Consider the following 28,000-nt stretch of genomic DNA (forward strand, 5'->3'; position numbering starts at 1 on the left):
ATCCTTGTGGAAGGAAAATGCCAAAGAAACCCACCACAGTGCATTTAACTTCAAAAGAGGAAATACACAAAAATGAGGAAGTTAGTTAAACAGAAATTAAAAGGACCAGTCAAAAGGGTGAAGTGCTCACAAATTACATGGAGACTATTTAAAAACTCCATAAGAGGCTCAAACTAAATGTATACCCCAAATAAAAAAAATAATAATTATAAAAAAGGGGACAAAAATATGCCATTATGGCTAAATGGGAAACTAATGGTGGCCATTAGCAATAAAAAAGGCATCTGTTTATACTTGGAAATCAAATCTGACTGAGCAAAATAGAAAGAAAAACTGGCAAATCAAATGTAAAAGTATAATAAGGCAGGCCAAGAAAGAATCTGAAGAGCAATTAGCTAGACACGAAAACTAACAACAATTTTTTAAAATTACATCTGAAGCAGGAAATCTGCCAAATAATCACTGGAGCTGCTGGACAATCGAGGTGCTAAAGAGCACTTAAGGAAGACAAGACCATTGCCGAGAAACTAAATGAATATTTTCCAGCAGTATTCACTGCAGAGGATGTGGGGTAGATACTCACACCTGAGACATTCTTTTTAGGTGACAAATTTGAGGAACGGTTCCAGACTGAAGTGTCAATAGAAGAGGTTTTAGAACAAATCACTAAATTTTTTTTTAAAAGGCTCCAGAGGCAAACCTGGCACAGACAGGCTGATAAGCCAAACTTCGGTACCAAGCAAATTGGTTGAAACTATAGTGAATAACAAAATTATCAGATACCATACATGAACAGGATATGTTGGGGAAGAGTCAGCATGGCTTTTGTAAAGGGAAATCATGCCTCACCAATCTATTAGAATTTTTGAGGGGGTCAACAAGCATATGTAGTTGGTCTCTCAGAAACTTTTGACAAGGTCCCTCCCCAAAGGCTCTTAAGCAAAGTAAGCAGTCATGGGATAAGAGGGAAGGTCCTCTCATGGATCAGTAACTGGTTAAAAGATAGGAAACAAAGAAATAAATGCTCATTTGTCACAATGGAGAGAGGTAAATAATAGGTTCCCCCAAGGAGCTATGCTGGAACATTTGTTGTTCAGCATATTCATAAGTGATCTGCGAAAGGCAGTGAATGATAATGTGGCAAAATTTGCAGATGATACAAAATTACGTAAGATAATTAAGTCCAAAACTGACTGTGAAGAGTTACAAAGGGATCTCAATAAACTGGTTATCTGGGCAACAAAATGGCAGGTGAAATTCAGTGTTGATAAATGCAAAGTAATGTACATTGAAAAACATAATCCAAAGTATACATACAAAATGATGTGTCTAAATTAGCAGTTACCACTCTATAAAGATATTGGAGTCATCTCTCAAAACAGCAGCAGTCAAAAATGTTAGCAGAATGTTAGGTAACATCTTCTGTTTTATTATCTACCCTTTTCCTATTATCATAATGCCACTGTATAAAGCCATGGTATCCCCATACCTGGAATACTGCATGCAATTCTGGTTGCCCCAGCTCAAAAAAGATATATTAGAATTGGAAAAGGTAGAAAAAAGGGCAACAAAAATTATTAGGGCTCCATATGAGGAGAGATTAAAAGACTAGGACTGCTCAGCTTAGAAAAGACACAACTAACAAGGGACATGATACAGGTCTATAAAATCATGAATGGTGTAGGTAAAGTGAATAAGGAAGTGTTTACCCCTTCAGATAACACAAGACCCAGGGCTCATCCAATGAAATTAATAGGACGCAGGTTTAAAACAAACATAAGGATGTAAATTTTCACACAATTCACAATCAATCCGTAGAACTCATTGACAGGGGATGTTGAGGGTCAAAATATAACTGGATTCAAACAAGAATTAGATAAATTCATGGAGGATACTCTATCAATGGCTATTAGCCAAGACGGTCAGGGACAACCCCTTGCTCTGGGTGTCCCTAAACCACTGACTGCGAGAAGCTGGGACTGGACAACATGGGAATGATCATTTGAAGTTGCCTTGTTCTGTTCATTGCTTCTGAAGTATCTGACACCACCCACTGTCAGAAGACAGGATCCTGGGCTAGATGGACCATCAGTCTGACCCAGTACAGCCGTTCTTAGACTCCTAAGAGATTGTAGCCAGTACCCTGCTTGCCAAAAGAAGCTTCAACAGTAGGGGAAAGGACTGGTGCTGTAAAAGGTAAAGCAGATACACAGGAAAGAGAATCTACCCCCAGAAAGTAGAAAATATTCAATAGAGAACGAGAAGAAATAATACTATGTACAGACTTCTGCTTCTCTAAATTCAGAGATGGCGATAGTTCTGTTGAATTTGATGTGAAATGTATTCTTGATTTCTTGTGAAGTAGATTTGACAGGGAAAAGGAAGTGAAAGAAAGCACATTAGTTTCAAAGTGAAGGAAAAGGCAAACCAAGGCCTCTACCACTAAAGCGTTGCATCTCATTTTCATCACATTTTTAAATACAGAGAGAATAAAGTTTCCACTGACGTGAAACTGAAAAACACTGGATTTTGCTTATGATTTGCCCAAGTAAGCCATTTTCAAATGGAAAAAAAAAATCAATCATTTAAAACAAGAGCAACTGAAGCATGAGAGTTCCCAATTTAGTTTATTCTAGTCTGTTCTGTTCCCAATTACAATAAATTTAGGAGAAGGTGCCACAAAAAAGTATCAAGTGAGAAATATGGATATAAAATGAGCAACTGGCATTTAATTAAATCTTTACTGTTCATTTGCTCTCTTCTGTCCCGGAATTCAAGTTTTCGACAAGCTAGATTACACCTGCTGGAAGAGTAGTGTTATCTAACACAAACAAAACGAACAAACAAAAGTGCTCATGCCAAACTTCAACTACAATGTGATTTTATGAAAATCCCTGTCAAGACTTGGCAATCCCCATGCAAGGGTACTTCTTTTGGAAAATTCTCTCTAGAGAAATGCTACTGATTCCTCATGTGACACTTGCACCTGTGTGCAGTCGATTTTGGAAATTTTAATGGAATGTTAATAAGATTTTTCAAAAGTAGCGCTCTCACAAGACCTGGCTCTCCCCCATCCTTGATGTGAATCTCCCTTAGTATGTTTGATTCTGTGTAATATACTGTAGGCCAGGCACCTGAAAGTCAATGGCATTACTTACCTCTGGGTTTAACCCAATTTTGCTTTTACTATCCATCCACAACATTGATCTAAAATTGCGCTGAACACTGGCAGCTGGTATGCTTGAGAAACCAGTAGGAACACAAGAATTGCTGGCTTAGAGCAGTCTTGTCCAACAGATATAGGCACTCTGGGTGAAATCCTGACCCTATTCAAGTCACTGGAAGTTGTGTCACTGACTTCAATGGGGCCAAAATGTCACCCCTTATCTCTAACAACAACCAGCACCATACTCAGAGGAAGGCACAGCACTCATCTCTTCACACACAAATAAGAACCTGAGAATCTTTCTGCTGTAATTGCGTTCTTTGGTGGACAACTGTAAAACGAAAGGAACTGGCTGCAGCCAGCTGTCGATGCTCAAAGCTTGACCATGTCTAATCCAAGTTCTATCAATATGGAATTTGATTATAAACAAAATTCTCTCATCTCATCATGTAAGGCTGTATTCAACTCCAGTGTACCTGGGCACAACTCCCATTGAAATCCATGGAGTTTTACCTACTTGTACCAGGGATACATTTGGCCCACGGAAGTTTAAACCAGCAGGATGGGTAAAGAAGTCCTGCACAACTTTTTTTTAAAGAAGTTTGATAAATTGAGGTTATAATTTTTTTTTCACAACTCTGAACTTCTGGACTCTGGCCAGGACTGGAAATTAAAGGATAAAAATACCACTGTTCTGGTAAGATTTCCAGCCCGGTTTTGCTGAATCGGGCAGTTTAGATAAGCCTCCAAACTTTCATGTGCTTTTCTGAACTCGATTTCAGTTTGAGAGGAAAGATGATTTGTACTTAAGGCAGAAGAATTAAACTCAGATTCTATTCCTAGCTCCGCCATGTCCTCTGTGACCATGGGCACTTAAATTTCTCAATTACCACATCTGTAAAATGGGAATAAAAATTCTTACCAACCACACAGGGGTATTGTTGGACTTAACTGGTGCTTGTGAGGATGCTCAGATCCAGATATGATGTGATGTGCACCATAGAGGTCTCTATAAATAAATATGTCAAACCTCAACATTTTGAAGTTCACCTAATTTCTTTATTTAAAGATGAGCTCAAGTCACAAAATGTGGACCCAAATGTCAACCACCACCAGAGTTCAGAGTTGGTTATATCTGGGGTTTTGGTATTTGCATATTACAAAGATATGGGCAATGTGCAAACTGAGATCTGAATTTTGATTTCCGACACCCTCAAAATTCTGGGATGCTTAGATCCAGAGTCTTGGTTTGAACCCCATCTCTAGTTTTATTTCTCTCATAGAATTATATAAGAATTATTAGAAAGGACCAAATGATTGTATCAGGGCCTGGCTAACATGGCATTGTTAAAAAAATCATTGTCTAGAGACCACGATCTTGAATGTAGATTGGCACACAAAGAAGGCAGTGTTGAAGCATATACCACCATTTTTACCTGTATTGCCTGTAGGCATATTGGTCTCATACAAAGTCACCTAGCTTACGTTGTTTAGGCATCTGCAAAAGCTGGGTGCCTGGTGATATGAGTCATCTGGAAGCATTATCATTATCAACGAGGTAGAAGGGAACCTGTCATGGAGGAGGAATCTGACGGTACCGCAACAACAGGTAAAGACAGATGAATCATTGCAAATAAACTAGAACTATGTGGGAGTTGCCCAAGAAATCTCTTGACTGTGTTGCATATTTTTGTGAATACATCTTTAGAGAGTTCCTTGCTGATGCATCATACAGTTGAATAGCAAAACGCTACATGGTGCATCAGGTGTGTGGGAAGCAGAGTTCATAGCTTCATAAAGCATTTTGCAGATTTCCCAGTTGCTGTTTTAAGCACATGTATTTCCCACACTCCTATGAGGAAGGTGAAGTGAGTTTTGTGCTAGTGAAAGGTAGCAAAACTGAGTGACACCTCAGTAAACCAAAACCTGTTTATCCATGGACAATGGCAGTCAACTTCCCTCCTACACAATATACCTTAACTCTGTGGATCCCCTTTAGGGTTGATGAAACAGTCATTCGTTCTCTGTCCGGAGACTACCAACTAATGAGGGAGGGGGGTTGGTAACTGGACACCTTCCTACTATAAACTTAACTAAAGCTGCCAAACAGCATTTAGATGATCACTAGAGAACTGTGAGAGTCAGGCAGACAGACCATCTAAAGGAGGAAGGGGGTGGAGTCCTAACTACCCTCTCATCCTTAAAGATGGTCCCCACAGAACAGGGATGAAGCTCAGTGTGAGGAAAATGTACATTGCTCACAGTGCATGAGAGCCTGTCCAGTTGCTAGAGCACTTCAGTTTCAAAAACTAAAAAGAGGACTTTTTGTGAGCACTATAACTATTTCAAACAAATAAGAAAAGGAATTAAAAGTCCAGTTGGTTCCTCCCCAGAAAGTGAGAGATGTCTCACTTGGCTTTATAGAACAGCTGGGCTGTTTCTGCTAAACATGATACCCAAAAGAGGAAGGGTTAGGCACAATCCACTGAGACAAGCCAGTGCAGCTACTGACCTCAAAGTATCACTTTCCCTTATGTAAGGGAAATGTCACAATTCCTGAGTAATGAAGTCAGGGTCATTTGCAAACACCTAGAAGATAATAAGGCAATAAGTAACAGGCAGCATGGATTTGTCAAGAACAAATCGTGTCAAACCAACCTAATAGCTTTCTTTAACAGGGTAATAAGCCTTGTAGATGGGGGAAGCGGTAGATGTGGTATATCTTGACTTTAGTAAGGATTTTGATAGGCAATTAGGGACATACAACCTAGATGGAGCTACTGTAAGGTGGGTGCACAACTGGTTGGAAAACAGTTCCCAGAGAAGAAGTTATCAGTAGTTCACAGTCAAGCTGGAAGAGCATAATGAGTGGGGTCCTGCAGGGATCAGTTCTGGGTGCGATTCTGTTCAATATCTTTATCAATGATTTATATAATGGCATACAGAGTACACTTATAAAGTTTGCAGACGATACCAAACTGGGAGGGGTTGTGAGTGCTTTGAAGGATAGAATTAAAATTCAAAATGATCTGTACAAACTGGAGAAATGGTCTGAAGTAAATAAGATGACATTCAATAAGGACAAATGCACACATACAAAATGGGACAATCAACTGCACACGTAAAAAATGGGAAATGACTACCTAGGAAGGAGTACTGCGGAAAGGGATCTGGGGGTCATTGGGGATCACAAGCTAAATATGAGCCAACAAAAGTGTAATACTGTTGCTAAAAAGCAAATAGCATTCTGGGATGTATTAGTAAGAGTGTTGTAAGCAAGACATGAGAAGTAATTCTTCTGTTCTACGCTGCGCCAATTAGGCCTCAACTGGATTATCTGGTCCAGTTCTGGACACTACATTTCAGGAAAGATGTGAACAAACTGGAGAAAGTCCAGAGAAGAAGAGTAACCAATTTTTTTTAAAGGTCTAGAAAACTACCTATGAGGGAAGAATGAAAAAATTGGGTTGGTTTAAGTCTGGAGAAGAGAAGATTGAGAGGGGACATTTTCAAGTACATAAAAGGTTGTTACAAGGAGGAGGAAGAAAAATTGTTCTCCATAACCTCTGAGAATAGGTTGAATATGAGGAAAAACTTCCTGTCAGGGTGGTTAAGCACTGGAATAAATTGCCTAGTGAGGCTGTGGAATCTCCGCCAGTGGAGATTTTTAAGATCAGGTTAGAAAAACACCTGTCAGGGATAGACTAGATAATACTTAGTCCTGCTTGAGTGCAGGGGACTGGACTAGATGACCTCTCGAGGTCCATTCCGGTCCTATGATTTTATGATTTTCTTGGAATAGTAAGAAGGGAATCTCTAGCTTGCTGTTTATACACTGACACTTCTCGTAACCCCTTACCATTGCACTAATTCCAGCACAGTTCCGCTTATGGTAGTTCTAGAGTAAAACCAGCAGTAGGTGTTTCTACCATTGTACTATTGAGATTTACTTGGAACCTTACACACAGTGTGCTGTGGTTTGAAGTAGTTATTTTGAGGAAGTTTTACTTAAGAATTGAAGATTTTCCTGTTATTACAGCAGGGACATGACCTTTGCTTGATTATGGAGGCATTGCTAGTTTTTCCCCAAGATAAGGGAAGTGATAGTTTGAGGTCAGAAGGGCAGCTGTTCAATACAACAGGGATTCCTCCAAGGACTTCTTCATTTTGAGTGTTACATTCAGGGCTTGTCTACATTACCCGCTGGATTGATGGGCAGCGATCGATCCAGTGGGGGGGGTCAATTTATCACATCTAATCTAGTAGCGATAAATCAACCGCCTAGCGCTCTCCTGTCGAGTCCGGTACTCCACCAGAGCAAGAGACGCAAGCAGAGTCGACAGGGGAGCATTACCTCTTGACTTATCACAGTGAAGACATTGCAGTAAGTAGATCTAAGTGCATCGACTTCAGCTACATTATTCATACAGCTGAAGTTGAGTAACTTAGATTGATTCCGCCCCCCAGTGTAGACCAGGCCTTAGCTGGGACAGCCCAGCCATCTTGGGAGCCAAACAAATCATCCTAGGTGGGGCAGTCTGCACTATTGTTTCACACTGGTGCTAGTGCACTGTGGGAGTTATGAAAGATGCCAGTGCAAACAGTCTAAGAGGGCACTCATGAACACTGCAGCCAGTGCTTAGAACCTGCTTCATAAGTGAGTACTGCATAACATAAGCAATGCAATTCTGTGTGAACACGTGATTGCAAATGCAAGGAGAGTCACAGGTCCTCAGTGACTTCAAAGCATTGTGAAGGCTTGTTTATGACAGTCAGGGAGCCAAACAGCTAATGAATGCAGGCATGGGCCTCAGATTGAAATCAGTGGAAGTCCTGCATGTGGATCCAAGGATAGAATGGGATCTGATGGATGTGTGTGGCCAGATACCATGCAGAATTTTGAAAACTCACAGGGACCTTTTTCGTTACTATATGGAGAAGCCACTGTGTGCATGGGCATTTTTCATAATGTCTGCTCAATTTCTGGAGGCTTATTTGAACCCAACCAAGTTTCAAAGCCTCTTGAGTTTTGCCCAGCACTAAAACTCCTACGTCTTGAAGCTCCTACCCGTACACAGCTCTAATCTGATGCAGGGACAGGTATGTGAGTCAAAGTCTTATGACAGCGCTAACACTGAGCTCATAGAATAAACTCACTGAAGTTTGTATTCAGTTCCCAGCAGAGATGGGCCTGAGCTGGAGAATTTAGTTGTCAGTGTTGTTCCAAACCTTCCCAAAGCTAGGAGATGCTCAGATCCAGGATTTGGGCCCATCCCCTCTTGGCAAGATTACAGGAGGGGGAGGAATTGAGGTAGTGGCAATCCTTAGTCCAGCTATGTGCTGCAATAACACACCAGGAAATAATCATCTATTTAGCAATGACCGTCTTTGACCTGAAGAGGATCTCCTTTCCCACGAGAGGGAAGCAAGAGTGTCTAATCAACGGCTGTCAATCACAGTGCAAATGCAATTAGCCAGATTTGCTACTGATAATAACAGGCTGCTATTTGGGTTTAAAAAACAGGTTAAAAAACAGTTACAGATTAAATAAATAAATAAAATAGGGGTCATCACTTCAACTGCTGAGTTTTCACCACCTACTCACATACCCTATACAGATGCACTTGGGGTTCTGTCAGATGTAAGCAATCATTCTCAGATTTTTCTGGTACATAAGGAGAGATTTAGTTCACTTCTTGCAGTGGGTGGGCTTTTTTTTTTTTTTTAAAGACTAACACAGATAAGGGAGCTGGTTTGCTGAGTTGGAGACAGTTATTCATTTCCAAGGCTTTCCCCACACATCTTGCACTTCCATTCCGTTTCTTCCTTGATTTTTAATATACACCCACTGCTTTATGACTGGTGCATTACACATACTCAGCATGTTGGGTGACTAGCTTTGGGTAACAGGGGAGGGGCCTTGCTCAGATTCCAGGCTTTGTGTGCATATACTGCACTCAACCAACACCTGATATTTTCCCCTTTTCTGCTCCCCATTCCCATGTAGTTGGAAGGTGCCTGAGGATGACAGAAAACTAGGTGGTGCCCCTGTCTGCAAGTGTACTTCTGCCCAGCACTGAATATTTGCTCTTAAAAGGCACCAGGCTGCTGACTTAGCAGTTCACTCTTGGACCAGAGCGGGAGGAGAGTGACAGCCTGATATTCTATCACCTCCACCCACACACTTCCGACATCTCTGGCTCAGTGCCTGCAATGCAGTAGCTTTCCCCTGGCTAGCTTGGACTGGGTGATGGCAAGGCATGTGGTAACTTCTCCCATCCTTCTGAGCCAGCCTTTTTGTTGCTGGCCCCTTTCACTTGCTCTCTGCTGGAATGGTGAGAAGAACAGCCCAGGCTCACGTTCCTAGAGTTGTTCCAGATACATACCAGAAACAAAGAGGCAGAGGCAGCTTGGTCTAAAGAATGAAGGAGAAGGAGCCATGATTTCCAGTTCTAATTCCAGCTCTGCCCCTGAATCACACTGTTGCCTGGGCCAAGTCACTTAACACCTGTCTATTAGCCCATGTGTGAAATGGGGAGGTTAATGCCCTACCTCTCAGGGATGTTGGGATAATTAGATAAAGTTTGTTAAATGCTTTATAGACAAAGCACTAAGCAGCAGTATTATGGATAAGCCAATTTGCTCAGTAGACTTCTTTTATAATCACTTAATTGGTATATTCAATGAGAAGGAAACACACCAGTACTTTTCTATTTTTAAAGACACAGTACAAATGATCCTTAAACATTATAGGTGCTGATTGACTAAATAATTATTGCATGTTATCCTCATCAGTTGAGTAGTCTGCTTGACAAGATGTTGCATTTCTGGAAGATGATTAGTTGTATTTTTTAATTCAGAGTTTCCTCTCCTATTAGTACAAATCCTCCAGAGGATGTATTGAAGAATTATTTATCACAAAATGTCAAATGCTGGCATTACAGGAGCCCTGCAAAGTATTCCAGCCTTATCTGTGTTAGACAGCTTGTAACTCTGGACATCCATGGTGTCCTAGTTACTCTCATATGCAGTCTCATACTGCAGCACTGTATCAGTTCAAAATGTATCAGTCTTTAAAAAAAAAGGAAAATATGTATTCCCAGGCAGCTCTGTGTTCCCTGCTGTACATTTCAATTGAACATTATAACAGCAAATAAATTAACAGACACATCTACACCTCAGAATTTCCCACAGGGTAGCTTTACTGGCAAATCTAGCGTAGGACATACACAACATAATGTTGCCAGATTACACATCACTAATAAAAACAGATGGAAATCAAACAGCAGCTATAATAACCCTTGAGATGCCACAGACACAATTTACAAGCAATACCTGTTGTTATTTAACACCTATTGCAACTTGTTCTACTTTATTTTTTCCTCCGTTAATCATAGAGTTCTTTTATTCTATGCACTAGCAAGGGAGAGAAACTTGCCAGAGAGATAGAGCGAGAGAGACTAGATCTGAGCTTTATATAGCTCCTAGCCCCCACATGGTACCTCAGGGCAGTTGGCCACATTCTCCCACTGACAGTTAAAAAAGTACAGTAAAAACAAAGATTTGCAAAAAATTAACTGTCAAAAGTGAGCTACGTAAGTTGGCACACAGCACGACATCCAGGGCTGAGGCAGAACTGTTAGGACACAGCTACTAGCAAAATGCAGGTTTGCAAAAATCGCATTAAAAAAAAAGTTATCAGACTGTGCCAAAATCTAACCCCTTCCTTCACACTTACGGAATACCCACAGCCTTCCACCACTGTCTCCCCATTCTGGGGAAGTAACTGCAGAATATCACATGATTGTCCAACATGTCTGAGAGGCACAGAGGTATTGGCATTGAGAACAGGTTGATGACTAGTAGTGATGCCATCATGGAGAGGGATGTTGGTATACAGGGAGGTGACAGGGGGAGAGTACTGGGGGAGAGTACTGATGTTGCGGAATTTCTGGAGGAAGTCGGAAGCCGGCCCTTTGTGTGGTGATTGGTTTGAAGATGGTTTCTAGGAGTCCCAGTATTTCTTCAGTAAGAGTAATGCCTGGTCTAACTGAAAACTGACCCTGGCATAGCTACATCTCTTAGGGGTGTGGAAAATCCCTGAGGTGTGTATCTGCATCCACCAAGCCTGCACTAGGTCAACAGAAAAATTCTTCCTTCAACCTTGCTACTCCCTCTCAGGGAGGTGTACTGTAGTATTTTAAGTGTAGGCCTAGCCTTAGAATAAACTCACACAGAAAAATGATAAAAGTCAAAAACATCACATCAGCCAGGGGTGAACACTTTTCACAAAGCAAACACCCTATATTTGACCTCTCATTCCTCAGAGGACATCTGCACAACCCCTTCAAAAGACGAGCATAGGAACTTACATTCATAACTCTGCTAGACACCAAAAACCATGGAACTAAACAGAGATTTATGGCTCATTACAACAATTTGTAACACACCCTACTACCTGCTAACCCTTCACTGGCCATTTCATTTTAAGTAGTCTCCTACAGGATGTGTGATCTTCTTAAACTTAATCTGTCCCAACATGTATTTAGCTCAGACATTCTGGTTACCTTCCCCTGACCTGAAGAAGAGTTATGTGACACTCAAAAGTTTGTCCCTTCCATCAACAGAAGTTGGTCCAATAAAAGATCACCTCACTTACCTTGTCTCTCTTATATCCTTGGACCAATATGGCACAACAATTACTGGGCAATGACCAACTTCGCACCTTTCTTTTAAATAAAACTTTCCTGAAAAGCAGTCAGATTCATTCTTGATGTACAGCCCCTCCCCCTTGTGTGACTTCATTTGGAGTTAAATGGGGTCTGATTGGGGTTGTAAATAAGGTGACAATTGGACTAGTCCCTCTAAAAGCTCACTACATCCTTTCATACTGCACCACCGCCTCAACAGTGCGCATTGGCCTAGATCCTCCTGTTTTTGTTCAGAGGCAAGAGTGATACCAATTAAACAATGTGAAACTCCATAGTATATAATTGTGTGTTAAGTTTAGCATGAAGAATTAAGAAATATTCCTCTTTCTGTATGCACTAGCTCAGCGGTTCTCAAACATTTTAATGGGGTTGTCAAGGCTGATTTAAACTTGCTGGGGTCCAGGGTTGGGGCCAAAGCCAAAGCCCCACTATCTGGGACCAAAGCTGAAGCCCGAGGGCTTCAGCCCTGGGTAGCAGGGTTACAGACCCTCTGCCTGGGACTGAAGCTCTTGGGCTTTGGCTTTGGTCCCCTGCACCCAGGTCAGCAGGACTCAGGCAGGCTCGGGTTTCAATCCCTCATCCTGGGGTCGTGTAGTAATTTTTGTTGTCAGAAGGGGGTCACGGTGCAAAGAAGTTTGAGAACCCCTGCACTACCTGAGCCCTGGAACACTTAAGCACCTAAAGAATATATCAGTTTGCAGCAAAGGGCTAAGTAACTCTGACTGCACTAAGTGTTATGTAATTCTCAACCCAAGATTCTTAGAATTCCTGGTGAAGTGACTACTGTAATGATTTCTCATGTTACCTTGGATGTATTCTACATGAAGGGGATTTAAAAAAAACAACTTGCATATAATGCCTGCTGATTAACCAACAGTTTCCCTCTTATGTCACTATTAATAAGCAAAGAACAGCTCTTACTCATCACAAAAGGATAAGAGCACTTTACCATCAAATAAGTCAGTTGCCCATAACAATAAATCAGAGCTGATCACAGGCAATGTTTGATGTGTGCATGGAGAATGGGAGAGGAGCTCAGCTATCAGCTGAATCAGTGTGTAGAAATGTGTTAGATGCTGGACAAGGCATGTTCATCTCACAGATTCGTGATGGGCAATAACATTGGTTTTTGCTAGGCATTAAGATCCTATTAGCTGGTGACTCATATGCTATCAGCTGCAGAAATGTTACTTTGTTCCTGCTCTACTGCAAACCAGGCAAATTGAAACCTGTAGTCTGAAGATTCAAATTCCTTTATTCGGAGTCTTTCTTGTCCTAACCATTAGCCCTGCTTTCTGCTTTGGCAGTATGCCTTCTCCACCGTTCTCATTATCTCAAACTCAGTTGTCAAAAAACTAAGCAGCTAGTTTAAAATATCTACCTTCCAGATTCATAGAGCTTCAATCATATTATGCAGGTGCCAGGCGGGTTAAAAATTTCCCATTCAACCTACTTTAGAAAAAACAAAACTGCAATTAAAACAAATGTACAGAAAGGTGGGACGAATGGAGGAGGCAGACCATTTCATGTAATTAGGAAAGCCATCTTTTCTTTACAGCATCAGGACTAAAAGGATACAGTAGCACAGGGTTAAGTTGGTATTCTGCTGAAGGTGCCATGTTTAAATAGAGTGGTAATCAGCTGGGGACACTAGATTCCATTGCACTTTTCAGAAAATTGCCGAACTATGTAGCCTAATGGGTAAGTGATTGGCCTGGCATGCCAAAGGCTGTCCTTTTAGCTCCTATTAATGATTAGGTGCTCATATACTAAGTAGTTGTAGTGTAAGAACCTGAATAGAAAAGAAAAGGGCACATTTCAATTCAGGTAACATTTTACCTGCCCAGCTCCAGGGTTCCGCTTAGGGTCTGTTTGCCACTGTCCCTTTCTAGTGTCCCACTTGAGTTGGAAACAACATGCTATGCTTTGGCCTACAGGAAACAACCAGCTACCAGACAGCAACTTCTTTGAGTCACTCTGGCTTTGAGCAACACCAGAATCTTTGGGCCTGTCTATGCTGGGGGGAAAAAAATAACTGTTTTTCAGAATGGTTTGAGTTACAATGCAAACCCAGTCTGAGGTGATCTGACCTGTTTTTACCAAGCTGGTGTCAAGATCAAGATGGGAGATCGATGTCTTGAAACCAAGAATAGGCCTGGCTGTCTTTAACCAATTTTATAACCATTTATAAAAATTTCTTCAGTATAAAACAGGACCATAGAAGTGAAAGACTTGATAGCCCATTGCAATCCCCAGAGACACCCAGCTCCAGCGACAAAACCCAAAGTTGCTCTCTCCTTCATCTGGAGAAGGAATGGGGGAGGGAAAACCTATCCTGGTTATGATATATATCACAGTAAAGCACAGATCGGTGTCAGCATGTTTAGCATCTAGCTGAACTGGACATTGCTTTGGAGTTCTTTATTTGGGTAAAGAAGCACAAGAGTTGGGCAGGAGGGAGAAAACATGGGCTACCTTTAACTCACTAAAAGAAAAGGAGTACTTGTGGCACCTTAGAGACTAACCAATTTATTTGAGCATGAGTTTTCGTAAGCTACAGCTCACTTCATCGGATGCATTTAACTCACTGTGAAGCCCATGAAATTGATTTGTGAACGGCCTGCTCATCAGATCACTATTTGCTTCCTAGAGTGTTTGTAGGCAGAGGTGACCTGGGAAGGGCATGCAGGGTCATGTGCCCTTCCAGGTTTCTTTCAGGGTTTATATGCTCTACCCTGAACCATGTTGCATACTATCAGAACCTTTAAATCAGAGGTTTTCAAACAGGGGGCACATTGTCCCCCCCCCAGTGGGGAGCAGAGGAACATTCAGGGGGGCTCAGGCTTCAGTCCCGCACGGAGGGGAGGGGGTTTGGGGAAGAGAGCACCATTTCCACCCTGACTCACCTCTTTTTGTCTGGGTTGGGGTGGGAGGTGCACAACGAAAAATTGTAACTCATGGGGAGGCTCAGCTCAAAAAATTTTGCCCCCTCCCACTATCAACAGTCACGCCTGGTCTCTGAATGTAGGTCATTTGCATCTCATTACTGGCTCTTTCAAAGGCTGTGTTTTTGTGGCTTCCCTCATTTTCTTCTTTAAAAGTACAAAGTTGTCTTGATCTGGAAAGACAATAGCATGTTTGACAAGATCTATATATTGTTTGGCTCAGCTGCAAGCCTGCCCACGCACCATTTAGGTATGGAGCACCTAATCTCTTCTCTGCTTTGAAATGGAAAGAGTGAATCTGTTTCTTTTAACACCACTATTTGCTTTGCTGAAGAATATGATTAAGAGACTATTTCAACTGACAAGTGCTTGTAGAATGAGCATTCACTTGACGAGATTAGGTTGCCCAGGAATGAACTATCACATTGGTGGGAAATTGTATTGATTCAGTAAGAATCCATTTGAAATAAAGTTAGGTAAATTATGCTCAGCACAGAGGACCATGTTATTATAGTGGGCTTGAATAGCTATTGCCAGTAGGGTGACCAGATGTCCTGATATTAGGGGCTTTGTCTTATATATGCAAAGCAACTACACCTCTTCCTTCCCCCACCCCCAAAAAAGGGTCCTGATTTTTCACACTTGTTATCTGATCACCCTAATTGTCATTGTGTTATTAAGACAGACCATCCATTTCCTGCTACAGCTATTCAGGTTTTTCCCACCACCAGGTAAGATAATTGTAACATGCACCTGCCTGGGCTTTCTTTAAGACTATCTGAAAACTACAGCTGTTGCAAATGAATATCTGTGCATGGGAATCAACAGCACATGGCCTCCAGGAACTGCACTGTTCTAACCCAACCAGATCAAGTTCATATTTTATTTTTTAAGAGCTGAGTAAATAATACACGTGAAATAATGTATTCAGTGACATCAGACTCCTTTCCTGCTCCTGTTATATCCTAGGCAAACTGTGAGTTCCTCAGATTTCATATCCTTTTAATTTTTATTCTGTGGCTTAATTGCCAATGTTCAAAATTCAGTGTTGCTTAGCTGAGAGTGGTCAAGCAATTCAGACAGTATTATTTCTGTTCTCTGATTGGATGAGCTCATAAGCACTTCTGGAACACATACTTGCCTGAGCAAATCTAAAGCCTGGTTCCCTGAATACTCGCACAAGAAACTGATGTTCATTTTCTGTGCATACTTCTGTCAGTAAAATCCCATTGCTCTAGGGGGACTTGAACAGGGTTGAAAAGACAGCATGTACCAATTTACAGTGATAGCTGTGGGAAATCAAATTGTATTGTTCTACATATACAGCCTTTAATAGCCTTGGAGTGGTTCTGCAAGTACCCTAACTGCCTTATAACCCACTAGGACTATTAAAATCAGGATGACCACCTGCCAATTCAGTCTGGATTGTGCTGGAGGAGCAGGACCTATTGAATGTTCGGGCTTATGCAGAATTACTTCCTCCCTCATTGTGTCTGTCAAAATCCGGAGGCTGTTTGCCAAATTCACAAGTTCTTCCCCGGCCTCAGGTACAAGTCTTGCTGTGCAGTACCACCACCAAGCCAGGTGCTGGCTCGGTCATCATATACAGTCCCTAAATGTTATGGCTCTGGGCAAACCCTTAAGTCATAGATTCGTAGATATTTAGCTCAGAAGGGACCATTATAATCATCTAGTCTGACCTCCTGCACAACGCAGGCCACAGAATTTCACCCACCCACTCCTGCGAAAAACCTCTCACCTACATCTGTGCTATTGAAGTCCTCAAATCGTAGTTTAAAGACTTCAAGGAGCAGAGAATCCTCCAGCCAGTGACCCGTGCCCCATGCCACAGAGGAAGGCGAAAAACCTCCAGGGTCTCTTCCAATCTGCACTGGAGGAAAATTCCTTCCCGACCCCAAATATGGCAATCAGCTAAACCCTGAGCATATGGGCAAGATTCACCAGCCAGATACTACAGAGAATTCTTTCCTGGGTAACTCGGATCCCACCCTATCTAACATCCCATCACAGGCCATTGGGCCTATTTACCATGAATATTTAATTACCAGAACCATGTTATCCCATCATACCATCTCCTCCATAAACTTATCGAGTTTAATCTTAAAGCCAGATAGATCTTTTGCCCCCACTGCTTCCCTTGGAAGGCTATTCCAAAACTTCACTCCTCTGATGGTTAGAAACCTTTGTCTAATTTCTAGTCTAAATTTCCTGGTGGCCAGTTTGTACCCATTTGTTCTTGTGTCCACATTGGTACTGAGCTTAAATAATTCCTCTCCCTCTCCGGTATTTATCTCTCTGACATATTTATAGAGAGCAATCATATCTCCCCTCAAACTTCTTTTAGTTAGGCTAAACAAGCCAAGCTCCTTGAGTCTCCTTTCATAAGACAAGTTTTCCATTCCTCGGATCATCCTAGTAGCCCTTCTCTGTAACTGTTCCAGTTTGAATTCATCCTTCTTAAACATGGGAGACCAGAACTGCACACAGTATTCCAGGTGAGGTCTCACCAGTGCCTTGTATAACGGTACTAAAACCTCCTTATCCCTACTGGAAATACCTCTCCTGATGCATCCCAAGACCGCCTTAGCTTTTTTCACGGCCAGATCACATTGGCAGCTCATAGTCATCCTATGATCAACCAATACTCCAAGGTCCTTTTCCTCCTCCGTTACTTCTAATTGATGCATTCCTAGCTTATAACTAAAATTCTTGTTATTAATCCCTAAATGCATGACCTTACACTTCTCACTATTAAATTTCATCCTATTACTATTACTCCAGTTTACAAGGTCATCCAGATCCTCCTGTAGGATATCCCTGTCCTTCTCTAAATTGGCAATACCTCCCAGCTTTGTATCATCCGCAAACTTTATTAGCACACTCCCACTTTTTGTGCCAAGGTCAGTAATAAAAAGATTAAATAAGATTGGTCCCAAAAACGATCCTTGAGGAACTCCACCGGTAACCTCCCTCCAGCCTGACAGTTCACCTTTCAGTAGGACCCATTGTAGTCTCCCCTTTAACCAATTCCTTATCCACCTTTCAGTTTTCCTATTGATCCCCATCTTATCCAATTTAACTAATAATTCCCCATGTGGCATGGTATCAAACGCCTTACTAAAATCTAGGTAAATTAGATCCACTGTGTTTCCTTTTCTAAAAAATCTGTTACTTTCTCAAAGAAGGAGATCAGGCTGGTTTGGCAAGATCTACCTTTTGTAAAACCAGGTTGTATTTTGTCCCATTTACCATTGAGCTCAATGTCCTGAACTACTTTCTCCTTCAAAAGTTTTTCCAAGACCTTGCATACTACAGATGTCAAACTAACAGGCCTATAATTACCCGGATCACTTTTTTTCCCTTTCTTAAAAATAGGAACTACGTTAGCAATTCTCCAATCATATGGTACAACCCCTGAGTTTACAGATTCATTAAAAATTCTTGCTAATGGACTTGCAATTTCATGTGCCAATTCCTTTAATATTCTTGGATGAAGATTATCTGGGCCCCCTGATTTAGTCCCATTAAGCTGTTTGAGTTTCGCTTCTACCTCAAATATGATAAATGTCTACCTCCATATCCTCAAGTCATAGATATATCCGTCAGCTCAACTCTTAATGGGGCATATATGTCCTCAGCTACATACTTGGCTGGTGTGAACTTTGATCCAATTGCCAAATATGACCTGCTGTGGCCATTACGCTGGTTCTGTAGGGGAGTGGGATGCTCACATGCCAGTCCCCAGTACTTCCAGCTCACTGCTATTGCAGAGCAGCTAAGTTGGTTTCTGAGCTCTGGGAACCCATCAAGCTATTACCTAGGCAAGAGGATGCTGGGTATATTGGTACTACCCACATGGACAGAGACAGATAAAAATATCTACAAGTAGCATTAACACAGGATGTCTAAAGATGGCTTTTCTCTTCGTTTGTATCAGGTACGCATCAGCGGGCTTCCATAAAAGCTCATTTAAGCCTGTGTTCTTCAAAAATTGAAAAACAACAACCTTCCTATCCCTATATTCTTTGACATTCTCTCTACTTGTGGAAAGTCTTTTCGGTGACTTATCCCACAACCCCATTCTCCACTCCTCTTCACATGAGCTATCAGCCACTGGAGTTCTGAGACAACCCTCTATGATGCATATAATGAGTGTGACAAGAATTTGTAATGTCACCTTAATTTCCCACACTGTCCTTCCCACCGGGCAAGGAGTTCAGAGAGTCAGAAAGGAGCCAACCACCCACTGCCATATTTCATCTGAGCAGTTGCAACCTGAGTTGAATCAGAGGCTTTTGAAATTCAGGGACCTTTTGTTCAGTTTGCTCTAATGCGATGAGCTAGATGGGATAGAAGTCCTAGGTATCTTTAACACAGAATTAATTCAAAATGTAGAGCTTAGATAAAAGCAGAGTCCAAGGAGGGCTAATCGGTGCCTGGCAGCCCACGCTATAATCACATGCCGATTACTTTGTTAGTCATCTCTTCATCAGTGCTCTCAACCCACTCCCTGCTCCTTCTGCAGTAAACTTTAATTAACCACAGAAACACTGAATTGGAGACACGCGCTGAGCATAACAAGTTACAGAGATGGAGAAGTCTATGGTCTTGCACCTCAGATGCTGGAAATACAGTTATAGGGCCAGAGGGAAGAAGCCAACTATGTAAGTAGCACTTTAACAGGAGCACTTTGTTTAAAAATTGTTTTAAATAAACTCAAGTGTAGACTTTGCTTTGTGTAACTGTTTTTATCTCTTTGGCATCTAAACATAGCATCTGGTCTCATCCAATAAATGTAACTGAAAACAAGCAAATACAAAAATACATGAGTCACCCACACGGATGGCTCAGTAAAATTACTGCCTTTCATCTGCCATGCATTTTCCTTTCTCTGATGTAGCGATTGTTAGTTAAAAGACAAACAAGCAAGTAACATACTTGCAATATAGCACTTTGTACTTTCAGCAAAGGGACTAAGTTCTTTATATACCTACTGAATTAAACTGCACACCAACTCTACATGGCATGATTGTTGCCATTAAAATGACAGCATTTGCCAAGTTGCCACTGAATGGTACCAGACACACCAGTTTTCTTCTATACTTTGGGTACTAACAAACAACTGTTGGAAAATATTGATATTTCAATAGAATGGTGTCATGCCCAATGTACAACGGGTGAAACTGAGGCACAAAAGAGGTGACAAGACTGGTCTAAAGTCACACAGAAAAGTTGTGGTAGAGCTGTGAATACTGTAGGACTTAGAGCTCCTGACTCCCAGTGCTGTGATTTGGCCACACGACCATTCTTCTCCCACCTCAGGATCTGGGAGAACATCAAAGACAAGTTTCAGTAGCAGCCGTGTTAGTCTGTATTCGCAAAAAGAAAAGGAGGACTTAGTCTCTAAGATGATCAAAGACAAGAAAACGCTATGGGCACAGCTCAGCGATCTCTCCCCACCAGTTCTCGGATGCTCCACACAAAGATGGGACAGAGAGAGAGAGGCAGTTTTCACAGGTCCTAGACCACAAAGGAATATGATCCTGTGACTATCTTGGTCCTAAGCGGAGGGGAAGGCACAGAACACTGATGTTATGAGATCATCCTTGCCTATTAGCATTATGCACTTGCAGAAGCTTCCAACAGGTGTTCAAAACGTAGCCCCACATATCTGGCAGACCCAGGTAACGGGCAGCAGCCCAGTTAAAAGGTGATGATGGCATAACGGAGGTAATGTTTGCGTTAGAGGATGGGTCTCCTGGCCAGCTGCAGACAGAGGTACTTCCCTCCATCTTCTGTCCCACTGTCTCATCTTCTCCTCCAAAGCTCTATTGCTGCCTCTCTCTCAAACTTTTATTTCCTTCCACTCCTCCGACTCTACATGCCGCCCACTTCTGTCCTTCGCCCTGCCCTTCATCCATTCATGACGCAGGGTCTCTCTTCATGCCAACTCCTCGTCGGGAACGGCCTCCCACTTCCAATGCATGGAGACCTCCCATCTCCTGTGCACGATCACCTGCTTGTGTGTCACATAAAACAAACAGATGCAAATGATCTAAGAACAATAAACCAAGGAGAAATTAAAGCCAAACCTGACAAGCACCCACCATCTGGACAGTGTTTCATACACAGCTGTCACGCAGCTGGACACTTACATGCCAAAGAGATAGACAAATCCACAGACAGGTATATGTGTGTACCCACGTTATACTGCACAGCAGAGTCAAGGCAAAGCTCAAAGGAGCTCTGTCCATTTTTGTATGTTCTTCTTATGTCAGACATTGTATAATGAATGTTCCCAAGTTGGCAGTTGAGATGGCACCGCTACATTCCAGGCCGTGGAACAAATGCCTCAAGTATCGAGGGCATCACCCTTGAAGCACAGTGGAAGCCTATGGGGCTGCACAAAAGGAGGGGGCAGAAAAGTCTCTAAACCATAAAGGCCTCATTTTATTAAGCGGTAAACGTAGTCACCCTAGGAAGCATTCACTTCTGGTCTAGCAGGATGCTAGCTTTTCCCCCTCATTGGCAGTAAATGCACTTCACTGAGAGTGAATTTGTGTGTGGGGGGGTGGAGGGTGAGAAAACCTAGATTTGTGCTGGAAATGGCCCAACTTGATGATCACTTTAGATAAGCTATTACCAGCAGGACAGTGGGGTGGGAGGAGGTATTGTTTCATATTCTTTGTGTGTATATAAAGTCTGCTGCAGTTTCCACGGTATGCATCCGATGAAGTGAGCTGTAGCTCACGAAAGCTCATGCTCAAATAAATTGGTTAGTCTCTAAGGTGCCACAAGTACTCCTTTTCTTTTTGCGAATACAGACTAACACGGCTGTTACTCTGAAACCTGATCACTGTCTTTGTGTTTCATGGCCTCCAGGGTGGAATGACTGTCACTTTGGAGCAGAAGGGATATGCAGGCACCAGGTCAGAAATTATCTAATCCAGCATGTTCAGGTCTAATATAAGACTACTTCCAGCCCCCGCCCACCCACCCACAATTAAATGGGGGTGTTGTGAAGAGTTACAATTCTTGAGTGGCGGGCGTCAGACAGGTAAAGCACTATTTGGAACGTTGTACTTTTGAGGAGTGAACACTAACCCCTGACCATGTCAGCAGAGGTTGCTTAATGGGGGAAATCAGTTTGGTGGCACAGTGGTTTGGTGCAGTAGCCTGTTACCCTAGAGACTTGACTACAAATCCCAGTTTAGATCACCCATGGAATGAAGTTTGGTGGGCTATCCTGTATTTGGGCAGATCAAACACATTGCATGACAAGGTAAACTTTGTTCAGGCAAGGCCTGGGAGAAGAACAGCTCAGTGCTTGAGAGTCAGGATTAAAGGGCATTGACCAGATCTCCACAGGAATTATTTGTACATGCCACACTGCCTCAAACCACGTTTTCATGAGCACTAAATTCACTCATTTTAAATACAAAAAATACATAAATTAATTCGTGAAATGTAAGAGGACAGCAAAGTTTAAAGGATTATTTTCTTTTACTATCACATATGTCAACATCAGATCCTCCTTCTTGGGTTACAGTTCTCACCCCAGCTTTGTACCATATGTATTACAGCTTGACTCATATGGAGAGGTCTATTCTTCTCTTCACTGCATGGAGGAGTTGTGGCAGGTGAATAATTGCCCACACAGCGAGGGAACAGTAGGCTCCAATACGCCTTCCATCACTGCATGTTACAATCTCATAGTCCAAAGCAATATCATCATGAAAGTTGTAGTTAGTATGTATTTAGTTTCCTATGTATTCAGCAAGAGATACAGAACAAGGGTGGGATTCTCAAAAACACATAGGGGACTCGGGAGCACAAGCCCTTGCCCTCAATGGGGTTCATGTTCCTAAGCCACATAGGCACTTGAACATACCACAAACATTCAGAAGTGCTAGTGATTTTAAGTGGCTCAGTTTTGGGGTACCCACCTTGAGACACATTAAAAGGACCTGATTTTCAACACTTTCTGTAAATCAGGCTCCTTTAAGAGGTCTCAGTTAGTTATCCACAAAACAAAGGCACCTAAAATCACTAGTCATCTTGTAAATCCTTGGCTGTATTTATCAAATGATATTATTGATAAGTTAATAGAATGAACTATGTATGTTATCTCCAGGGTCAGACAGACTGACACCCCTAACTCTGGAGATAAATTCTTGCTGTATTCAAAGGTTGTCCATGCCGGTAGGAAGTTTGTATGTTCCAGCTGGCAGAGTTTAGGGCAGAGAGCTAAAGAATGATTTCAGCTAGGCTCTGTGGTCAGCATGAACCACAGATCAATATCATGCTTCGTTATACAGCCTCGTCCATCAGAATCTGCTTCCCTTCATTGCCCAGTAGGGTTGTCTTCGGAGTCCTGTCAGATACAGGGTTCCTACCAGGATCTGGAACTTTGCTTGAAGGAAAAAAAAAAAGTGTTGCAATAGCACTTTCTTGATTAGCTAATTGATTTTAAAAAATTAATAATGCTCAAACACCCAGAAGCCTAATTATCCACAGCTTCTAATTTGTACTCGTTAAATTCCCAGCTGCTTTACAAAGTGGCAGGCTACTGCATAAAGACTCCAAATGAAAGTGTGCAGGGAAAACCTCCCATTTATTCCATAGAGAAAAACAGACATCCAGTAAAATCAAAATGCTGCCTCAGTATTTGGTGGATGCCACTCTCACATGAAACAATATTCAGGGACAGAGCAGCAAACAAGCAAGACATGCATTGTCCCCCACTTCCAGCTGGGCAGCAAAGCTGTTAATTTGTGGCTAGCCCCTACCTTAACTACCCATTAGAATTCCATGATCTGCCAAGTCTTGCTGGTTAGTCTGGTGGCACTGAAGTGTACCTGAAAAATGAAGAGTTGTGAATCCAAGCAATTCAAGTAACAGCTGGGGGGGGGGGGGGTGTTTGTGTGTGTGTGTGTCTCTCTCTCTCTCTCAGGCTCTGAGCAATATTAAATGGTATTGAAATGGCACCATTCTTCTGTAATCCATCTTGTTGGGATCCTATCTCAAATGAAACATCACAAGAGCCTTTTGAGGTCTGAAATGTTTGAATAGCAGCAGTCATATTTCATTGACTTTCATGAGTGTGGAATTCAATGAAAGTTTGTCAGCTTTAACAGTAAGGTGTTTTAGCTTCCTTACAAATGGATTTGCAGCTATATTTTGGGGTTTCTAGTACATCCCTATCCCACAAACCATAACCACAGACATGTAGACAGAATGTTCGGCAATGGAATTTGTTCAGGAATGGGATCATCAGCACATCAAAAGCACAAAACTATACCATTTCAGCGAAAGGAGAATGTCAGTAGTTTTGCTGAAGTAGCAGGTTATTAATTTCTGGGGCCAGCCACTAGAAGGAGACATGATCAGATACACCAAGAATGTTCATAAGGAATACCGCGGCACATAGTATGAGTTATTCAGTCTACATGACAATTCCTTGGCCTCTCTACTGAGATTGCCAATAAGAAAGTCTCTTACGACAATGGGTTTCTTGTGATGCGGACTGAGACCCATTTACTTCTTTCACATGTACCACTGAAGACCCCTCAGAGTAAAACTTGCACTTCAACTCCTGAGCAGGACTCATGCCAATGCAAAAGTTCTATTTCCACCCATATGTCCTTTTGTAGGAAAGAACTAGGGGAGATAAATACAGAACCTGCAAAATGCTGTATATGAAGCAGTGATCAATGAGCAAACTCAACCTATGGACAACACTAGTGCTTGTCATGGACTCAAAACAGTAAGTGAAAGGGACATTTAATTCATGTCAACAAACAAGGAAACAGGTACTTTTAGGTGAAACTAGCAGAGAACAGTCATTCATGTCATCCCTCTTTATAAAAGGGATTCAGAAGATAAAAACTAGGCTACAATGTCAACTGACAACCCTTGATGTACGAAAACCCTATATATGTATTTTCAAATTCAAGAGTTATGTCTACCAAGGAAATGTGTTAATAGGTGGTGGACCTGCACAAAGTGATCACAGCCAAGTACAGCTGGTTGAAAAATGCTAATAATTTTTCATGGGAAATTTCAATTTTTTTTTGCTTTTTCCCCCCAAAATTTCTCAAATGATTCAATAAAAAACCCAAAAAGCTATTTGCCCCCCACCTAATTTCTAGTTTTCCATCAGAAACACAAAGTTCAAGCAAAATGAACATTCTCTGTAAGAATTGTTTTGATTGAAAAGCCATTTCCCCCCTAAAAATGTTTCAGTGAAAACATTTTGACGAGCTCTACAGCCAACTTAAAAGCCTCAAAAGTAATATCAGTTTGCATTTTATTACACATGTGCAAAGACAGAAGAACAGCCATACTTGGTCAGACCACAGGTCCATCTAGCCCAGTATCCTGTCTTCTGACAGTGGCCAGTGGCAGGTGCTCCAGAGGAAATGAACAGAACAGATAATCAAGTGATCTATCCCGTTGCCCATTCCCAGTTTCTGGCAAAAAAACACCTGATAAGTTTAACAACTCAGAATTCAAGAAGTGATTCTGTTTCCAAACAAAATTCTCAAGATGTCCATAGTGTCAAATTTTGAAATTCAAGACTTCAAATTTGGCCAGAAGATCAGTTTTCTCAGAGGCAGCTGAAAGTTTAAAATCTGGCATGTTTTATTATTTATATTACCATAGCATATGGACCAGAACCTCATGATGCTAGGCACAGTACAAAACACACAACAAGACAGTCCCTGCCCCAAAGAACTTACAAGAGAACAGATGGTTAGAGAGAGGCGGGAGGAAGCAAACAAAGCAATGAGACCATGCTGGTCAGCTTGATGATAGGCAGTGGTCTCAGCACAGCAGGTGCCTAACCCTTGTCAAGTTTATTGTAGGCATCGTGGCAGAGGAGAATGTTACAGAACAATCTGAAGGACAATGAGCCCCAACTGCTATCAGATCCCCATTGTGCTAGGCGCTGTACAAACACAAAGTAAAAGACCATCACTGCCCTGAAGCTTTTACAACCTGTATAGACAAGAGAGACAAAGGGTGGGAGGAAGGATTATCCCTACCAAACAGAGGCACAGAGTTGCTGATGCATGCAATTTCAAGCCCAATAACTGGTTCCAACAGGAAACAAAATCCTACCTCACACTGATGAGAAGTTCCAGCCGTTGAAATTTCTAATCCTGTGCAGGGGGAAAGTCCCCTCTTTTGGGGAAGAGCAGCTAGTCAAGGACGCTGAAGGCAGGCAAAATTCTCCCCCACCCCTCGGGAGCTGAGAGGAGGTTTTGGAGAGGGAAGGGTAGAGAAGGAGCAGCTGACACACCACCCTCACAAGAGGAGAAAGGGGAGCAGAATGGATCCAGCCACTTCCTCCATCCTTTCTGTGAACCATGGGTCAATCTGCTCCTCCATCCCTGCAACACTAGACACAGGAAAGGGAGGGGATGTGATGAATCCTTGGAGCTTCCCCCTCCCCAGTTCTGGGAAGAGGGAAGACCCAGCACCCCCACCCTCCCACCCCAGACCTGGAGGAGGGAGGTGAAGAACCCCTGCAGCTACAGGAGACAGGTTGGGCTGAGGGACCAGAAAGACGTGGGGGTGCATAAATAATTGCTGGACTAGGAGATAAGCAGATGTAGGGTTGTGGGGGAGGAGGGACATAATTAGAATTTTTGGCTTTGGGGTGAAACTCCGCACTGTAAGGCAGTCAGTGAGAGCTCCTGCAGCAGGGGCAAGGGTCACCTTGCTCTATCTATTCGGGAGCCTGGGCAACGCTAAATGTTGCATACGTTTTGGGGATGGGCAGGGAGAGCTCAAAAAGCAAAAGACAGTTCTTTTAACTTAAAAATCAGAGGCAGGGCCAACAGAGGAATCCAGATTTCCAGAGACCCAGTCTAGTGCCTTGGTTGCTGACCACCCTTCCATGACCATGTTTTGGTTAGACTTTGTCAACATGTCATTTCTGTCGTGCAGTTGAAGTGATTAAAAAACAAACAGAATAAATAATTTGTTGAAAAAAAATGCAGTTCAAAAAAATACAGAAGGGGCCTTAACCAAATGGCTAAGGCCCATGATTTAAAAAAATAAAAATAAAAAAAATACAAAGCCAAATGTGGATTTAAGTCTAGAATTTTGCAAAACTTTTGCTTCAAGCTCCCAAACCATGGAACATTTCCCTATTCGTCTTAGTACAAACTTGAAGTTCAGCCCAGATTCATCAAGGATCCCTGATTTGCTCCCCTTTTTAGCTAACCTGAGCCGAACATATGGTTTGTGATTAAACCAAGTGAAACGTATTAGTTTTGCTTTGGATTTGAACACAACTCAGATGAATACTCAAGAGGCACAAGCCCATGGGAATTTAAACCCAAGAAAGCATTCACAGAAGCCTCTGTGGATCAGACCCGCTGTTTCGCACAGCTTTAGTCATATGGTAGTTTGGGGGCAATAAAATTAGATTCAAGGATTCAATTAGTCACATAGAATAGAATGTTTTTATTATTGTTTTGTTAACTGGGAGTCCAGAAGGTCTCAGAGATTCTTGATAATGCATCACTGGCTGAGTCACAGTGTACTAAATTAGTCATGGCTGTGGGATACGCATCCCACAGTTTCATTCACACTGACAGGCTTACCTGCTCTATCCTAATTTTTTTTGGTCATTAAAATTATCTGAAATCATGTACATCAAAGCCTTCTGAGTTTGTTATTTCTTCAGTGTCACACAGGGGGACATGGATCAGCGTTCATGTTGCACTCCCCATCAGTACCCAGCCCGTACCGGAAGCTAATGATCCAACCTGTGGACCAAATTCAGTGATAAATCCTGGTCACCTGCCACCTGGGGCATGTTGTGCATACGCTAAGTGTCACACCGCATGGCTCACCTCAGAATTTCAGTCACATACATTTCACCTGCAGCATTTAGACAATGATCAGACTGTGATAGTGTACATGAAGAGAAACATCTGCTGGCCACATTACAGAAAAGGACACGGATCACAGCTTGATTCTTGTCATATGTTACATATGCCACAAAAGAGCACAGTGTGCCTGGTGCTGGTTTGACACTGTTTTAAGCAGCAATGGGATACCCACACACATTTCAGTTAGAATTGGATAAACAACCATACTTTTTCATTCAATAACATTTTCTGGCTGACAAGTTCATGAAC

The sequence above is a fragment of the Lepidochelys kempii genome, chromosome 7, assembly GCF_965140265.1.
Source record: "Lepidochelys kempii isolate rLepKem1 chromosome 7, rLepKem1.hap2, whole genome shotgun sequence".
In the NCBI taxonomy this organism is placed as follows: Eukaryota; Metazoa; Chordata; order Testudines; family Cheloniidae; genus Lepidochelys; species Lepidochelys kempii.